Source organism: Sphaerodactylus townsendi, linkage group LG08 (assembly GCF_021028975.2).
Source record: "Sphaerodactylus townsendi isolate TG3544 linkage group LG08, MPM_Stown_v2.3, whole genome shotgun sequence".
NCBI lineage: Eukaryota > Metazoa > Chordata > Lepidosauria > Squamata > Sphaerodactylidae > Sphaerodactylus > Sphaerodactylus townsendi.
The window spans coordinates 22,828,778-22,845,005 of record NC_059432.1 but is presented as its reverse complement, the minus strand read 5'-3'; positions in this window follow the sequence as shown (position 1 = coordinate 22,845,005).

Here is a 16,228-nt window from a genome sequence, read left to right as displayed (position 1 = left end):
AGATGCTGCCCATTCAACTTGCTGAATTCAGTCCAGAGTCTTCCAAAGGATTATCACTATCACCATTATATTTAAGTAATTCACTTTGAGGTATGATGACTGAGCCTGACAGGATACTTGTAAGAGGTTATTTATTTAAAGGAAGTGATTCATTTAAGAGATAATCTTCAAGCAATATTAAAAGATTATTCCTGTTGCTGACAATTCGTAACACTAAAATACCAAAATAGATTTGGGATTAGGAAGCAAGCTGCAGAAGATTCTGTGGTTTGTGAAGAATTATAGAGTTTTCCCCATTCCTTTCTAAGAAGCCCCAGATATAAATGTAACTATCATACCAGCAAAAAAGGGACGCTTATAGCCTTCTCACACAGGCAGGGTTCCTACCTTAGTGACTTCAAAGTTAGCAAGCCCTTCAGTGGTATGGAGACAGAGATCAAGGAAGGATGGTGCACTGAAAATCATTTTTAACAAGGTATTACTATTAAGTTAATTTTGTTCCACCTCTTTGAAACAGAAATCCTTGGCAAAGATGTTTTTAAAATGCCTAAATATTTCACAAGATTCCCTGCCTCTGCTCTTTTTTGTGAACATAATCAATTTCTGACAGTCACATTTTATTCATAGGAACAGATCTTCTGCTCTCTGAAGTGCCTTTCCCCCTATGTTATCCTTTGTTTTCATCTGAATGAAATCAATAATGACAGACATCATGAAGCTATTCTTCTCAAAGAATTCTCTTGATGGACATCAGCATCATAAAAATCAGCATAAAGAACTTGTAAACAGCCCAGAACTCTCTGTAATGAGTCTGGTTTCATTGGCATATGAAAGACAGCCATTGTGTGGGAGATGGAAAAGGAAAATCAACTGTTGTGTTTCCAAAGATAACTTGGCAAATTCAGAGCTTATCCAGTAATTAAAAATATCTCTGTGGGTCGGCTTTGTTCATTTGATGGAGAAGCCATTCAAGCTCACAGGATGACTGATGTTTGAACTGACATCCTCTGTAGCATTATGATACCCTTTTCCACCAAAAGATCTAAGTCAGGGTTTCTCTCAGAGCTCAGGAACCATACTTCCCATCAAGTTTTACCAGCATGGCCACCACATGCTACAGGCTGATAAATGTAGTTCCTGAACATCTGGAGAGCCGCAGGTTCCCTACCCCTGATCTAAGTAGAAACTTTATCTGCCACATGCTGGACTGTCTTTGTTTTAGAATGAGCCGCGTGGCAGCACATTCTAAAACAAAGACGGTCCAGCATGTGGCGGAAGAAGTTCTACTTAGATCTTTTGGTGGAAAAGGCTACAGCTATATTTAACAGGCAATATTTTTGAGATTTGTCCAGGGGGGTACAGGCAATATTTTTGTATGTTGAACTATTCAGGAAGGGAAACATCATATGAACTCCTGGGAGATCCTGCCAAAGAAGGTTGTACAAAAAATTGTGTGGCATCACTCTGTATTCTAGCTTTGCCAATCTAACCTGGTTAGTTCAGGTTTGTCGCCCAGTCTGGATCGTAAATACTTTGCACACACACGTTCTTTCACCACTGTGCCATGACTGACAATGCCTTCATTCATTTGCCTGGGGGCATCTACCTGAAGAATATTAATTTCCCAAAGAGCCACTTTCCTCAGTTGTCTCAGTGATGTTGGAGAGGTGGCAAACTGTCATGCACCATTGATCCAATATGAAATTCTGGCTGTTTCCGCACAGGCGGAATACAGCGTCCCAGGGATGCTAAAAACAGCGTCCCTGGGAAGGGGTTCACATGGCTGCATTGCAGCAGTGCCGGCCTCGCAACCCCCGAGCAGTGCAAAGCTGCTGCTCTTGAACCTCGCTCCCTGAGCGAGGTTTTTCGAAAGCAGTGGCTTCCAACCGCTGTTGTGTGAACGGCAGCAGCTGGAAGGTGCCATTACCCCCCTTTCCTCTGAATAACATTGTTCTCCTGGCTTCTGGCGTGTTGCACAGGCCAGAAGACACGCCCCCCTGCCCTGTGACTCTAGAGCTGTTGCGCAGGGCAGGGGGGCTCGTGTCCTCTGGCCTGTGCAACGCGCCGGAAGCCAGGAGGGGGGGACTGGCATGCCTGGGATGGCGAGTTCTGCCCAGGGCTGCCCATCTCTCCCACCCTACACGCCTAATGCCTGGAAATGCATGGCAGAAACAGGCTCTGTCTTCAGAGCATCTACACAATACCATCCTCTAACCATCCACTCTCCAGGCTTTCCCTGTCCTTGGAACACTCCCTTTCAACATTATCTGATTTACTACATTTCCCCCCCCTGAAAAATCCCATCCAAATGTGTTAGCAATTATGGTGGTCCTGCCCACATAGACACAATTTTGCTTTGTCTGTTGCCCCCATGAATGCCTCTGCATTCTCACAGACAATGCACAAAGACCACTTGTCAGGGCTTGTCTCTGTAGTGTTCTAGGCTTACCCATTTTGCCTCAGTGTGACAGCAAATGGGCAGTGAGAACAATGCTTGTTCAGCTTGTTAAACACTTGTTCTCCAAACACTTGATCACCTTTATTACTGGGTCTTCCAAGTAATAGCAGCTTTCCAAGCAGTGGTGGCTGGGGAGGAGTGGGAGATGGTAGGCAGAACAACCAATTCTGCCTTTGTCCCCATCCTCCTCCTTTGCGTCATTGCAAAAGTAGACAACTGCATGTAGGACACACTTCTCCAGTTGCACCAAAGAACACTTATTCCTATACAGGTGCCAACTCAATGAAACATCTCATTCTGCTGCTGTTCTTGCAAGAATAGTAGGCATACCCAAGAGAAATCCTGCCACATGCTCCCTTCTCCTAAAACCTACCATCTGCTAATCAATAGAGTAAGGTTTATGACATGAAGAATAGGAATATTCAAGGTGATCCATAACTCAGTTAAACCCTAACTCAAGAACTAGTCTTACCAGTTGCCCAGTTTTTGCAGGCAAATTTCTGCCTACAGTCCTTCATTTTAACCTTTAATGGCATATAAATTATTAGCATATTTCCATTTAAAAGAGAAAACTTTTAAAACATTTAAATACGGGTGTTTAAAATGCTTTCCAAGAATTTAGCCACTGCCAAGGTGATCGATGGATTACAGTCACTTAGCAGAAAGCGAGTGGTCTGGAACTTGGAGTGCTCAAGTCTTGGAAGCAGCAGAGGGTGAATTAAAATCATGCGCAGGTTACTGTGAAGACAGCATTCCAGAAGAATATGAGTTATGGTTTCTATAGATCCACATCAGCAACGGCATAGTCTCTGATGTTTAGGGATCTGGAGGTATCTCCCTGAGGTTTCCGCTGATGGGAAAATATTGAGGCGTGCTAGCATGAATGCACGACGTTGGTTAAAGCCTACAGTCCTTGCCCCCTGACCTTGCTGAATGGTGTAGCAAGTACATTGGTGTAGCTTAGCCTGGTTTAAAGTGGGGCAAATGCTCTGTACCTCTGTCTTTGTAAGTAGGAACTTGTGTGCCTGTAGTGCTGTGTTAGATAAAAAGGCAGCGACTGCTTAACCAGTCACTTAGCTGGCAAGCTGCCAATTGCTTAACATGATGTTGGCTGGTGCCGTGTCACCAACCGACACCTTTTGTGGAGTCTGCTATGTGTTTTTAGGAAGTGGGTGGGGCCAAGTAGTGCTTTTGCCCCGCAAGTCTTCAGACTGACTACTGGACATTTGATTGGCTGTGTACTTTTTTAAAAATTGCATTGGCAGTAGCTGTCGGTGTGGTTAAGATGGCAACAATTTTGTGGCTGACTTTACCTTCTGAGGCAGACATTTTGTTGCTGTGCACATCATGCTGTTCCAGAATTCCAAGTGAGCCTGCAGGCTCAAAAAGGTTGGAGACCCCAGGCTTAGACTGTGTGGTAAGGTCAATAAGGAGACAGGCAGGAGGGGGTGGGAATGCTGGCAGGAAACTGCTCCATTCACCCCAAAAGAGTGGCTTCCATTTCTTCCAAAGTCTCAGGCAGTGATATTTTCCAGCCCTGCTGTTTGAGATACTTTTAATTGGAGTCAGGGACTGAACGTAGGGCCTTCCATTACAATTCACGTGCAGTATGATTGAGTTATGATGCCTTCCATATGGCTTACTCCAGTTATTTTAGCAACCTTATAATGCGTCTATTAATAGACTCCAGGCTGAATTATGATATAGATTTAACCATCGTTTGTAATGTGCTACCATTATGTTTATACACATAAAAGAGGTTGTGCATTTTAATGCTTGTCACACTGTAGTGATTTATTATGGAAAAGAGCACACCTGAGCATATTAAATAGTAAAGCTTCTATGAGATAGCCTCTCCCCCCCCAGTCACAGTTACAGATATATGTTGATCTACTTATTTAAACACCCAAGTTGCAAACTTTCTAGCACAGTGTTGTCAAGGATACATATGATTGTATTCAAGATAGTGTGCAGTATAATGCTTTATAATGATCTTGTAAAGGCCAATGATGACAGAAAGACTGGGCCATACTGCAACACACTGACTCGTGCTAAAGGCCACTGGTTTAATTAAGAGTGTGACCTAGGTATGTGTGGATTATATTAAATATAATAAATATAAGCATTGTCACCAGCTTAGCAACTTGGACTCACCAGTCCAGCAACTTGGATTCAAGAGTAGCAACTTGGACTCCAAAATCTTCAGGGAAGAGCCTGAGGAACCAAGGCCAACACATGAAGAAGACCAGCGAAGAGGGAGAGCCTAACGTGGAAGACGAATCAGTGGGCAATGCATCAGAGGCCACCCTATCATAGGCTGACCAGACATCCCGCTTTTGGCGGGACAGTCCCGCCTTAAAACAATTTGTCCCGCGTCCCGCAAGTTTGTTGAAGTGTCCCAATTTTTGGAAGGCTGCCGCACTGCCTTCTGGGGCGCAAGGCAGTGCGGCAGCCTCCCGCACACACGGCTGCAGGAGCACTGCCTTCTGGGGCGTTCCCGTTTCCCGCCCTGTCACAGGGTGGGAAATGGGAGCGCCCCAGAAGGCTGTGCGTTCCTGTGGCTGCGTGCGCATGCATGCGTGCGGCCACCCACCTACCCGCCCATCCCGGTTTACAAAGGTGACCATCTGGTCACCATACCCCATCAGGGCCTGCCAGTGAGCCATTGCCACCTGTCCTGAGACAGCCACCATGCCTCCACTACCCAGGTCTTGATCTGGGCCCATAGTTCTTCATGCTGCAGGAATGACAGTGGCAGATGGTCAATGCTGAAGTGGCCCAAAAGAGGCAAAGTGCCTGACCAGCTGTGCACATCCCCATCCCAGAGCCATGCAGTGAGAATGATACTTCTTTGCAGGATCCTAGCCAAAGTACAGCACAGGCTCAGGAACTGAACACCTGCCAGCAGATCAGCTGAGCCTGATTACCTCCCAATCTGTTTAGGCTGAGGCTTGAGAAAGCTGCCTTGGCAGATCAACTGGTCCACTAGGGGCAAGCCTGTTACCCAAGTAGAATCTGCCCCCTTTTAGACAGGGGAATTAGTGGAGGGCAGACCTAATGTAGTGAGAGGCTGGAAAAGCTCAAGATCTTTGTTGACAAAGTTTTCAAGATGGGTCTCTGCAAAAAAAAAAAAATTGCAGGAGACCAGAGTAAAAGTTTAACCATTTTTTATTAGGAAAAAGTAAAATAATAAAAGTACAACCACTCAAATAGTCAAATCACAAAGATAAATCACACAGTCCAAGGATTTAGATAGTGCTGAGCAGATAGGTTTAGAAAAGCAATGGGGTTAGAAGGTAATAAAGGGGATAATTACCTGATCTAGGATCAGAATGGTCCGATGAGAAGAGTTTAGCACCTGTGCTGAGTTCTGGTAGAAGAAAAAGAAGACGACAGTGTGTTGGTGACAGTATTATCCAGACAAAGATAATAACTAGTCCTGTTTGCACAAAGAAAGGCAAGTGTGAACTAGAATAACTTGTCATGCACACTTGGCTTGCAGTAGTTATGATCAAAAAGATGTTTCATCCCCCCGCCCCTCAATTAATAAGCTTTAATCAGGGGTGCTTGATAGACCACTAGTTCAACTGTTCAACCTACACTCTGGTTGCAATCAGGAAACAGATTGATTGCTAAGTTGTTCATATGCATGCATCACATGGTAGCAAACTATTCAAACTATTCTTTCACAGTCCCGCATCCTACCTGCCATCAATGCTACCTCTGATTGTTAAAAACCATATTTAAAAAAAAATTCAAAAATTTGGGTGCCTTTGTGTGCTTTTCAATGATTGCTCATGAGCCTGAGTAATGTTGTGATCAGTTAATGCAACCACTTTATGATAGATACTACTGACTGGTTGGAACAACAAATAGGCAATACTTCATCCATCTGACCAGTTTTTTTGCAATCACTCTTTATTTCCTTAAATCCCTTCAGTAATTCAGCCATCGTAGCTGGTATATTTTTTTTCAGTACTGTTTTTTATCAAGTTCATTTCTAGCTGTTGGCTTTGTCTATTTGTAGCCATCGGTTTTACGTTATTTGTTAGACCACTTCCTCCAGGACACCAACCTCTTCCGCTTTGTTGCCATGTCTCGAACAGCCAATAGTCACTACAGGCACCCCAGTCAGCAATAATCTACAGCAGGAAGTGATGGATGACATTCTTGCCTCACTCTTTGGTTCACTAAAACTTCCTTCGTGGTTCTTTCTTCTGGTCTGAATCTGGCATTCTGCCAGACCCATGAAATAATAATCTCAGTCTTATTTTCACCACAAAGCAGCTAGCTCTCTAGCGCCATCACTTCTGAGAATCTCCCATAGTCCAGTATCATTTCATATATTTTTTGTAAATTTCTATTTTTCACTGGCCCTTTCCGCACAGAGGCAGAAGGGCTTGGGTCGGCGTTTCTGACGCCAATCGGACGACGCTGGGACCGAAAGAACCGGGAAGACGGCGCCGCTGGGCGCCGTCGCCCAGTCGACTCACCTGCTCTCCGGCCCTCCAGCGCGTCGCCGGGGCCTAGGGACACGCCTCCCCTGCCCTGCGCGCCTGCTTCCATGTTGCAGAGCAGGGGGGCATGTCCCCAGGCCCCAGCGACGCGCTGGAGGGCCGGAGAGCAGGTGAGTGAAGGCAGGGAGTGTGGGGGGGGAAGCGTTGGGAAGCAGCTGCCATTCGCTGCCTACTGAAAACGCCGGCTCAGCGCCGGGCGGGCGGCACGAGGGTGGCGTGGCTGCGAAGCAGCTGTGCCCCCTGTGCAAATGGTGGCCTGGGGAAGGCGTTTTTGCCGTCCCCAGGCTGCCATATTCTGCCTGTGCGGAAACAGCCACTGTTTGTCCTTACCTTTTGGAGAGATCTTCTGATTTTTGAGGATTTTTTAATTTTAATTGTTAGTATCCAACATCAACTTTTAAGAATCATTTTTAAAATGCCTATGTTAACCATTAGTTTATCCAACACATTATTTTATAATTTTAGTTATCTATGCACACTATACCCACCCAAACAATCCTACATGCCCAACCTCAGTCAGAAAGGACACAAGGTTCCAGTTTCATCGGAAATTAAACGCAAACTATGTCAGCAATAAGAGACCTGTTTTGATAATTGATTTATTACTTATTATGATCATTTCATGGCATTTCTTTTTCCATCTGAACCAGTCTTAACCTGACATGTCACAAGCTCTAAAGAACAAAGAAAAGTGAGCTCAGTCTTATTTTATAGTCAAAAAGCAACAGATCTAATTTCAAACACTTAAAAACTGGTAGGATTAACACTCATTCATCTCTAATAAGTTGGATAATCTTCTGAGTCTGCTTGTAGATTTTGAACCAACATATTAAAAATGTTCTTGGTGGCAAGTTACTTCAGTTCCATCAACACTCTTCATTATTTGTTCATGGGGAACAAAAATCTTAGATGAAGAAGTACTTCATCTAATTTTTTCCCTCTACTTGTTTCCTTTCCAACTGTTTACCACCTTCCAACTTTGTTCTCTAGGTTCTATTTGAAGTATGTCAGGTCTAGCTAATGAGATGCTTTAAAAAAAAGGCTTGCAGTACTGATAAACGGTTTTATTTATTTCAGTTCTCATCTGAGCAGTGCTGTCGTGGAAAGGCCCACATTTCAGGCATGGCAATTTGAGTTGAGAACAGTTCAGAGATAACAGATTATTACCTAACACCTGAGATCATCCCTAGAGCCCACGAGGAAACAGTGAATTGTACAGACCTTCTGGTGGTGTTTTGACAGCTGAGGAATTTATAGTGTTTTGCTTAGCAAAAAGGTTAGCAAAATGCCTAGCTTTGCCAGGCAATGATCACAAAAGAAAACGTCAAAGTTCCACAACATTCAACATCAGCTAGTAGCAATTAACCTTTTGACTAACACTCTACAGCATGAATGTTTTCAGGTATTGTGTTTCAAAAAACACCGCGGAAAGAGGCACGATTCATAGCTATCTTAACAAATGAACAAGCACAGCTTTGCTTGATTGATCACTTATGCTCAAAACAGAAGAAGGATTCAGCTTGCTGGGAAATCTAAATTGCTTTTCAACAACATGGTGCATTTCAGCTCACTCATAAAAACCTTTCATAATTGTCTCCTTATGGATTTCTCCTCCCCACAAGGGCAACTTCAATGGCTCTTGTCTGATGCTCCAAGGTGTACCATAATTATTGGTTTTGCTATGCTTGACTTTACTAAAGGCTGAAGAAAACAACCCACTGTGCACCAATACTGGCGAACTCACTCCATATGAGATGTCATTGGCATGCATAGTTTGCTAGTCTTCTGCAAAGCAGGCCAACAGGAAGAGTAAAGATAGCAAGTGATTATGCTAATACTTGCAGTCAAACTACATAACTCAGCTACATAACAAAGTCACAAAGGCAGCCAGTATGATAGAAAAACCAGAGTATCAGACTAGGATCTGGGAAACATGGGTTTAAAGCTCCATTCAGCCGTGGAATTCACAGGTACCCCAAAATGTATAGCAGATAACAATACTGGGTGAGTGAATTCAAAACCCTATTAAAACAGCACATGAATGAAAGACATTTTAGTCATACTGAAATCAATCCAAATAATTAACTGATTTATAAATCAGTCTTTCACTCTTTCTCCAAAGATCGTGAAGAGCAACATTTCTGTTCTAAGTCAGGCCAGTACAACTGTATGTAACATCTGGGAGAAGAGGAAAGAATGGGTCATTGGTTACTTACTCTTACTATAAGGGGTCCTTCTCCTCTGAGGAAAGGAAAACATCTTGATGGTGATTTCCACCATACATCAGGGAGGCGGGAACATTTTTTTCTTTTTCCTGTGTCCTTGCGGGAGTCACCCTGTCCTTCTGTTTTGGTGACTCCGCAAGTATTTGTACACTTGACATTCTAATTAGCTGTATTAGGTAAAGAACAGGTAAGGAACATTAATACCAAAAGAACATACAACATATTTTAATGAAAAAGTAAGAATGTCTAGGACAGGAAGGTAACTTTTTAAATACAATTGGTTAATAAATGCCTACTGATGATGAATTGAGAGGGACAAGATGTCCTCCTTTCCTCTGAGGAGAAGGACTCTTCACAGTAAATAATTAATGGCCCATTACTCCTCTGAGGCAGAGGACATCCTAGTAGGACCTCCTTTAGCATTGTCCTCATTTTCTGGGTGGGTCATCATCCTCTACTTCAATAATGTGTTGGAGTACCCTTCTTCCAAAGGCTGCACCAGATGAGTTGGACACATTTGTTTTATAGTGCATTGTGTCCATTCTGATGAGAACACGTGACTTAGCTTTGTCATGATATTATTTATTTTTCTCTGTAAAATACTTTTTATAATGCCAACAAAAGGTAGTTGGATTGGATTGGACGTGACTGAGGTGAAGACTGCATGCAGAAACTTTCCATTCCCCCCCCCCACCCCCCACATGGTTTGCCTTAGAAATGACACAAATTCAGCTGGGAATATTAATTTAATTTATAAATTTAATTTAACACAACTATTTAAGTAAAAAGTGCCCTTGTACCCGAGAATGAGTTATCAGCAAAAGTTTGTGTATTTAACGTCAATGTGGATGAAGATAGCTTTTCAATAATAGTTTAATAATTGGACTGAGCTCTCATAGTTACACAGCTCATAACTCTGAGATCCACAGCACAATTTTCTTTCCTCTGGAAGGGCTCAAAAATGGCATTATGTAACGGAACAAAATATTTCACTACCCAAGACATAGGAAACACTGACATCCAAGGAAAATCAGACTTTGATCCATAGAATATCTTGCTGTTATTCTGCCTGAGGTTGCCTGAGGCAGAATAAAATCTGAGAAGACAGATTTTAAAATGCATTGAGTAAGGAATTATCCTGGCCTAATTGTGCCATGCAGCAATCCTGTTCAAAATAAGATATGATAGGAACTCTTTTCAAACTATGTAGTTATGTATTATCACAGGAAACGATGAATTTTGCATAAAATCAGAAACCAAAGAAACTGGTAATATCAGTGCTACTACTCTCTCTTTTTGTATTGTCTGCAGATTTATGGCTATACTAGCGGGGCCGGCCATGCATTGCTGTGGCAATTGTCCTTCTCATCACAATCCGCAACCCACACAGATGTCCATGCAGGTCCAATGATCCACAGCATAGCCTTTTGGGGTGGTCAAATGGAATCCCTCTTTCCCTTTCAAGTCACATTGTTATATGGTGGTGTCTTGTTTTTTTAGTATAAGGTAACCTTTTTCATTCCACAACGGAACTGTCCAGAGTGCAAATCCCACTATCCATGAGGCTGGTTGACACACACAGTCCTGGCTTGGGTAAGGCAGAACTGGGGCAAGCAGGCTATCCCAGTCAGGCAGCAGAGGCAGGGTGGTGAGGCGCTCAGATCGAGGCCAGCTCCCTGGGTTCTTAAAGGGCCATGTGCAAAAGAAGCTGAGCCAGTAGTGTTGGTTTGCCCCCACCCCGCAGATTTTCTTAGAAGAAAAAGGCAAACTCCAGCTCAATTTTAGTAAAAGAGAGCTGTGGTGAATATGGGTGAGGAAGTGGGTAAGTGGTGGTAGGATGTGAGGGAGGGCAGAGTGAGGTGTGTGCGGATGAGCTGGATGTGGATGAGAGTATGTGTGTTGTCTGGTAGCAGTGGGTGAGGCACAGAGAGTAAAAGTTACCTGTGGGGGGGGGAACCCCACCTGACATCTCACATGGCAATGTGTGTATGTGTTTGACTTCCACTCGTATTACCTAACAGTATTATCTATTTACTGTTTTCAATGCTCATCTCTGGCCATCTGCGCGAACATTCTAAGGGTGACAGTTAAACACAGCCAGCTTCATGGCCTGGTGCGCCAGGAAAAATACGTTTTACCTGGCTCAGGTATGGACTTTCAGTGATTTGAAGGTCCGATTACCTGCTCGCAACAGGGAGGAACGTCATGTGGAAATTTGGGAGTGATCTGTCCAGCCGTTTCAGCGTTAGGGCATGACTAACAAAGTCACTGTTAGCTTTTTATATATATAGATGTAGTGACTGTATTAATCCCTAGGGAGGATCCAGGATATTTTATCCTCTGAATTAGCAGGTTTGAGGGTAGGAATGGGGAATGGAGGAGGAGGATCTGCAAAACGCACTGGGGAGTTACCATAGCTCTGAATTACTGTCACTTGCTACATAGTTGGGCATGGCCTGCTGGGTGCAGTCTCAGAGTTCTCTGTGGGCCACAGAAGTAATTTTAACAACAGCCAGATCTGGATGTATATGAACAAAGACATTGAAACATTATTTACAACTTGAACTGTGTAGCAAAACAGACTTATGTGGATTCATAAAAATATCTGGCACAAGTCCAATCATCCTATTCCAAAAAAGGCAGATTTGACATTGTCCTAGAAAATATCCTTTCCCAAAAAAGTCTTCTTCAACAGAAGAGAAGAAGAGTTTGGATGTTAACCTTACTTTTCTCAACTATAAGGAGTCTCAAAGTAGCTCACAAGCTCCTTCCCTTCTTCCTCCCACAACAGGCACCTTGTGAGGTGGGAGGAGGGGGGCTAAGAGAGTTCTCAGAGAACTATGACTAGCCCAAGATCACCCAGCAAGTTTCATGTGTAGGAGTGGAGAAACAAACCTGGTTCACCAGATTAGAGTCACTGCTCATGTGGAAGAGTGGGAAATCAAACATGGTTCTCCAGATCAGAGTCTACCACTCTTTACCACTACACCACACCGGCTCTCATCATTACCTCATTAAAAAGCTTGAGAAAATTTCAGTTAAAGATATATTTATATTTCTCTCCAAATGCACTGACTGTTATCCACAAATGAGTTCAATTAGCAAGGAAATACGAGGGTGTAATTTTGCAAGTAGTGGCTGTCTGACACCAAATCAGGTGCCCCAACACTCTCTTATCAGGAAGGAGGAACAAACAGCCAAGGGGCAAAGTGCTAGTGCTACTGCCCAGATACCATGCTGCCAGAAGGTGCTAGCTAGGGTGTAGCCAGACACACCAAAGTCTTGGCGGGCAGCAAGTGAGGCATAGTCAAGACAGGCTGGAGTTAGGGCCGGTAGCAGGCAAAAGTGGAGTCCAAAACAGTCCAGAGTCAGGGCAGGCAGCAGGCAAAGGTGTGGTCAAGGCAATCCAGAGTCAAGGCACAGGCAGGAGATGAGGCAGGCAGGCTGAGAGTCAGTCAGAGGAAGACCAGGCATGTGGAGCTTGCCAGAAAGTACATTCATTGAAACCAGGCAGAACCAAGCCCCAAACAGGCTTTATACAGAAAGTCCTGGCTAATGAGGCTGGGATCCTACAAGAGCTCAGTCCTCCTCAGATGCAGACACCTCATCTCACAGAGTCTTCTGCCATACCTTGCAGCAATGTGAGCACTTCTCCTTTGACTTTGTAGATGTGGCCTCTGACTTTGTAGATGTGGCTCTTTTGATATTCCTAAAGGCTCTACAGGTTGCACCTGATCAGTCTCCCTTCGTCTGAATTTTCAAGGAAGGGCTTGGAACTGGCCCTGCTGCCTGCATTTCCTCACAAGGAGCCAACCCTGAATGCATAATGTCTTCAAGCTCTACATCACAGTCCTCAGTGCTCAGGTCAGTGCCCAGGGATTGACTCATGGCAGATAATTTCTCACAGTTGGTCCTGCTCTCTCTCTCCTCTCATTTTGGTGGGAAGCGAGGGAGAGACAACAGGTAGGCTGAAGAGACCAGTGGCCACATTCACTGGAAAGAAGGAAACCTGTGGTGAAGTGACAACTAGTACTTCATTCAACTGTCAGGTAGACACCTCTGAGTATGCCTAGGTGGGGAGAGGAAAGGAGGGAAGACCTCTTTTCCCCCTCCCCACCTCATGGAGAATGTTGTTCTCCCAAGAGCCTAGGGAACACTGGTGGGCTGGTGCAATCAGGGGCTTCTAGTATAAATGCTCTGGATGCAGACCAAGATGGAAGCTCATATATTCTCCTAGAATAGAGCCAGAATAAGCCCAGGTCTGAAGAGGAGTCAGTGGGTGACCCTCCCTATAAACTGTGAGGCCAGCAAAAGAATAATAATAGTGAGGCCCTGGAAGGTGCATTGATCCATGACTCCAAGGCAGTCAACTGCCTTGTTTCATAGTGGCTTTTGAAGTTCCAATAACCTTGTTTGTGTTGGTCTGGAAGAACAATCAAATCTACCCACACAATACTGACAAGAAGATGCTTCTGACGCTCAAAACTAAGGATCTGCATTAAGTTTGAAATCAGAGGTGGAGTGAGGGGAAGCTCCACCTGGGGCGCACATACATGCTGCGCCCCTGCCACAGCACCACCCGCCCCTGCCCCACCCAGAATGCCCCCTCCATGGCCTGGCCCCACCTCCGCCTCAGCTCTGCCTGGGGCATCACACCCCACCCCACCCCATTTCAAACCTCTGTTTGAAATCCAAGTCAGACTGCATGAAAGAGAATTTATCAATTAAGACTCTACCCAACATGTAACAGTGTTCTGCTAAATTACACTTCTTTTGGTGTTTACATTTACATGTTAGAAAATCCCAAGCCATTTGAATACATGAGATGGATGGGATTCTACTGGCACAATGGAGGCAGAGAAGAAAGTTTTCTCCACTGCCATCATTGCAATTTCATATGTTTTGAAGTGACACCCTTCATCTAATTGGGAATGTGTCTTCTACTGACAATCCATTTTCCTTCCAGTCAACAGTAGCACAGAAAAATGTGACAGGTAGAGTCACACTGACCCAACCAGCATCCATAAGACTATCTCCTATTGCCGTGGTGGCGAACCTTTGGCACTCCAGATGTTATGGACTACAATTCCCATCAGCCCCTGCCAGGATGGCCAATTGGCCATGCTGGCAGGGGCTGATGGGAATTGTAGTCCATAACATCTGGAGTGCCAAAGGTTCGCCACCACTGTCCTATTGTTTGGGTGCAAAAGTTGTATGCAAGAGTTGTATGCAAGAGTTGCTTTATAGCCTTAACACTACCTGTTGAAACATTGCCTGTAAGCAACAAAGATCACCTTCTAAGAATAAAAATACCTGACGCTTGATTAATGGTAACAGTGGGTATAACAAGAGTCACCTGGGGGTTAAGAGGAAAAGGCAGATAAGGCAATGAGAGGTGGAGGGCAGGAAAAGCCCTGGTTCTTTTCTTGATATATTGAGAGGTTCCCTCTGTTAAGTATTATTCATTCTCTTGGTTATCTTAAAGGCGTGGTGGCAAACCTTTGGCACTCCAGATGTTATGGACTACAATTCCCATCAGCCCCTGCCAGGATGGCCAATTGGCCATGCTGGCAGGAGCTGATGGGAATTAGAACTATAACATCTGGAGGCCAAAGGAATACCAAGCAATTCTTTCAGTTAAGAATAACTTTTTTCCTGTTTGGGCTGCCTGAATAAAAACACTGTTTGGATTTTCTAAGCTTCTTGCAGCTGGGAGTTTTTCTTGGTTTCACTTTGGTTTGGAGGAGAAAACTTCTACATGGGAAGCCCTGGAGAAAGCTTGCTGGAGGAGTTTGCAAGCTGCTTGATGTCCAGCGGGCAAAGCTACTGAAAGGCCAAAATGACAGCACGGGCTCATACAGCCCCCTAAAATGAAAGATGGCATACACTCCAAAGATTGCTTATTTAAATGATGCTTGACCGACCTATAATAACACAGAGTCCTATGTAATCCACACATGCCAGTAATCAGCGAGCATGCACCATCGGCAGTGGCCTGACCAGCTGCTATGCCGAATGCCACCAACTGCACAGATGAAAAACAACTGAACATTCGGCAAAGAAATCATCAGCCGAAAAGGAACCAGGCATCCCAAGCAACGTGATATCATTTGATAGGCTTGACAATTTGCTCGTGATGATGACATTAGGCAGGTGGCTGGCTAGGTAGCCACTATTGATATATACTATAATTACTGATTTCTTTGGATTGCACATGCCCCAACAACATCTCCTCATAAGCAGGCCATGCACCTTTGCAAATCAGGTACATTCACATGTATTTGTTGCTTTTGCAACTGACAGCTGGTGGCATTCACCAGCCAGTGGCTTTCATCATGCTGGCAAATGCTCAGAATTGACTGGCTTAAACTACAATTTCCAGGCAACTGTGAGAAAATACATAATACAAATGAACACAAACATGCTCAGGCAGAGAAACAAAATGATTCGGCTGGCACACTTGAAGAAACAAAACACACAGTTTTTCTGCTCCCAAAAAATAGTGTTCCATGGAAGGTGCTTAGTTTTCTGTCTGCAAAACTCCTCCAGTTGCAGGGAGATTAAAGTTACTGGGATCTGTGAAGACAATACTCTTCCCTTTCTCCCCCATTCCATCACACAAACATTGTGCAGTTTGAGCCCTAGATAACTCTTAAAGTACATTGGATGAAGTAAGTATGCATTAGTTTAACTGAACAACCGTTTGCTCAATGATTTTCTTGTAGATTCAGAGATGTTACTCATAGACCCTGTTGCTTGTGTACTTCTCAACTACAGCAAATTTGCAACTTTTGCTTGGGGAGCAGACGATCATACTTATTTGCAAGTCAAAAACAGCTGCTGTGTGTGCATTAGCTCTGAGACAATTTTCACTTTTTATTTTAATGACAAGTGACATTTTGCCTCCACTGGAAAAACGGAAGGTATCAAACGTCAAATTGATTAGGTAGCTGCTCTACAGAATAAAGCTAGTATAACAAAATGGTTCATGCTAAAGCGGTAAGCTACTTGGCTGGGTGGGGGCCCAG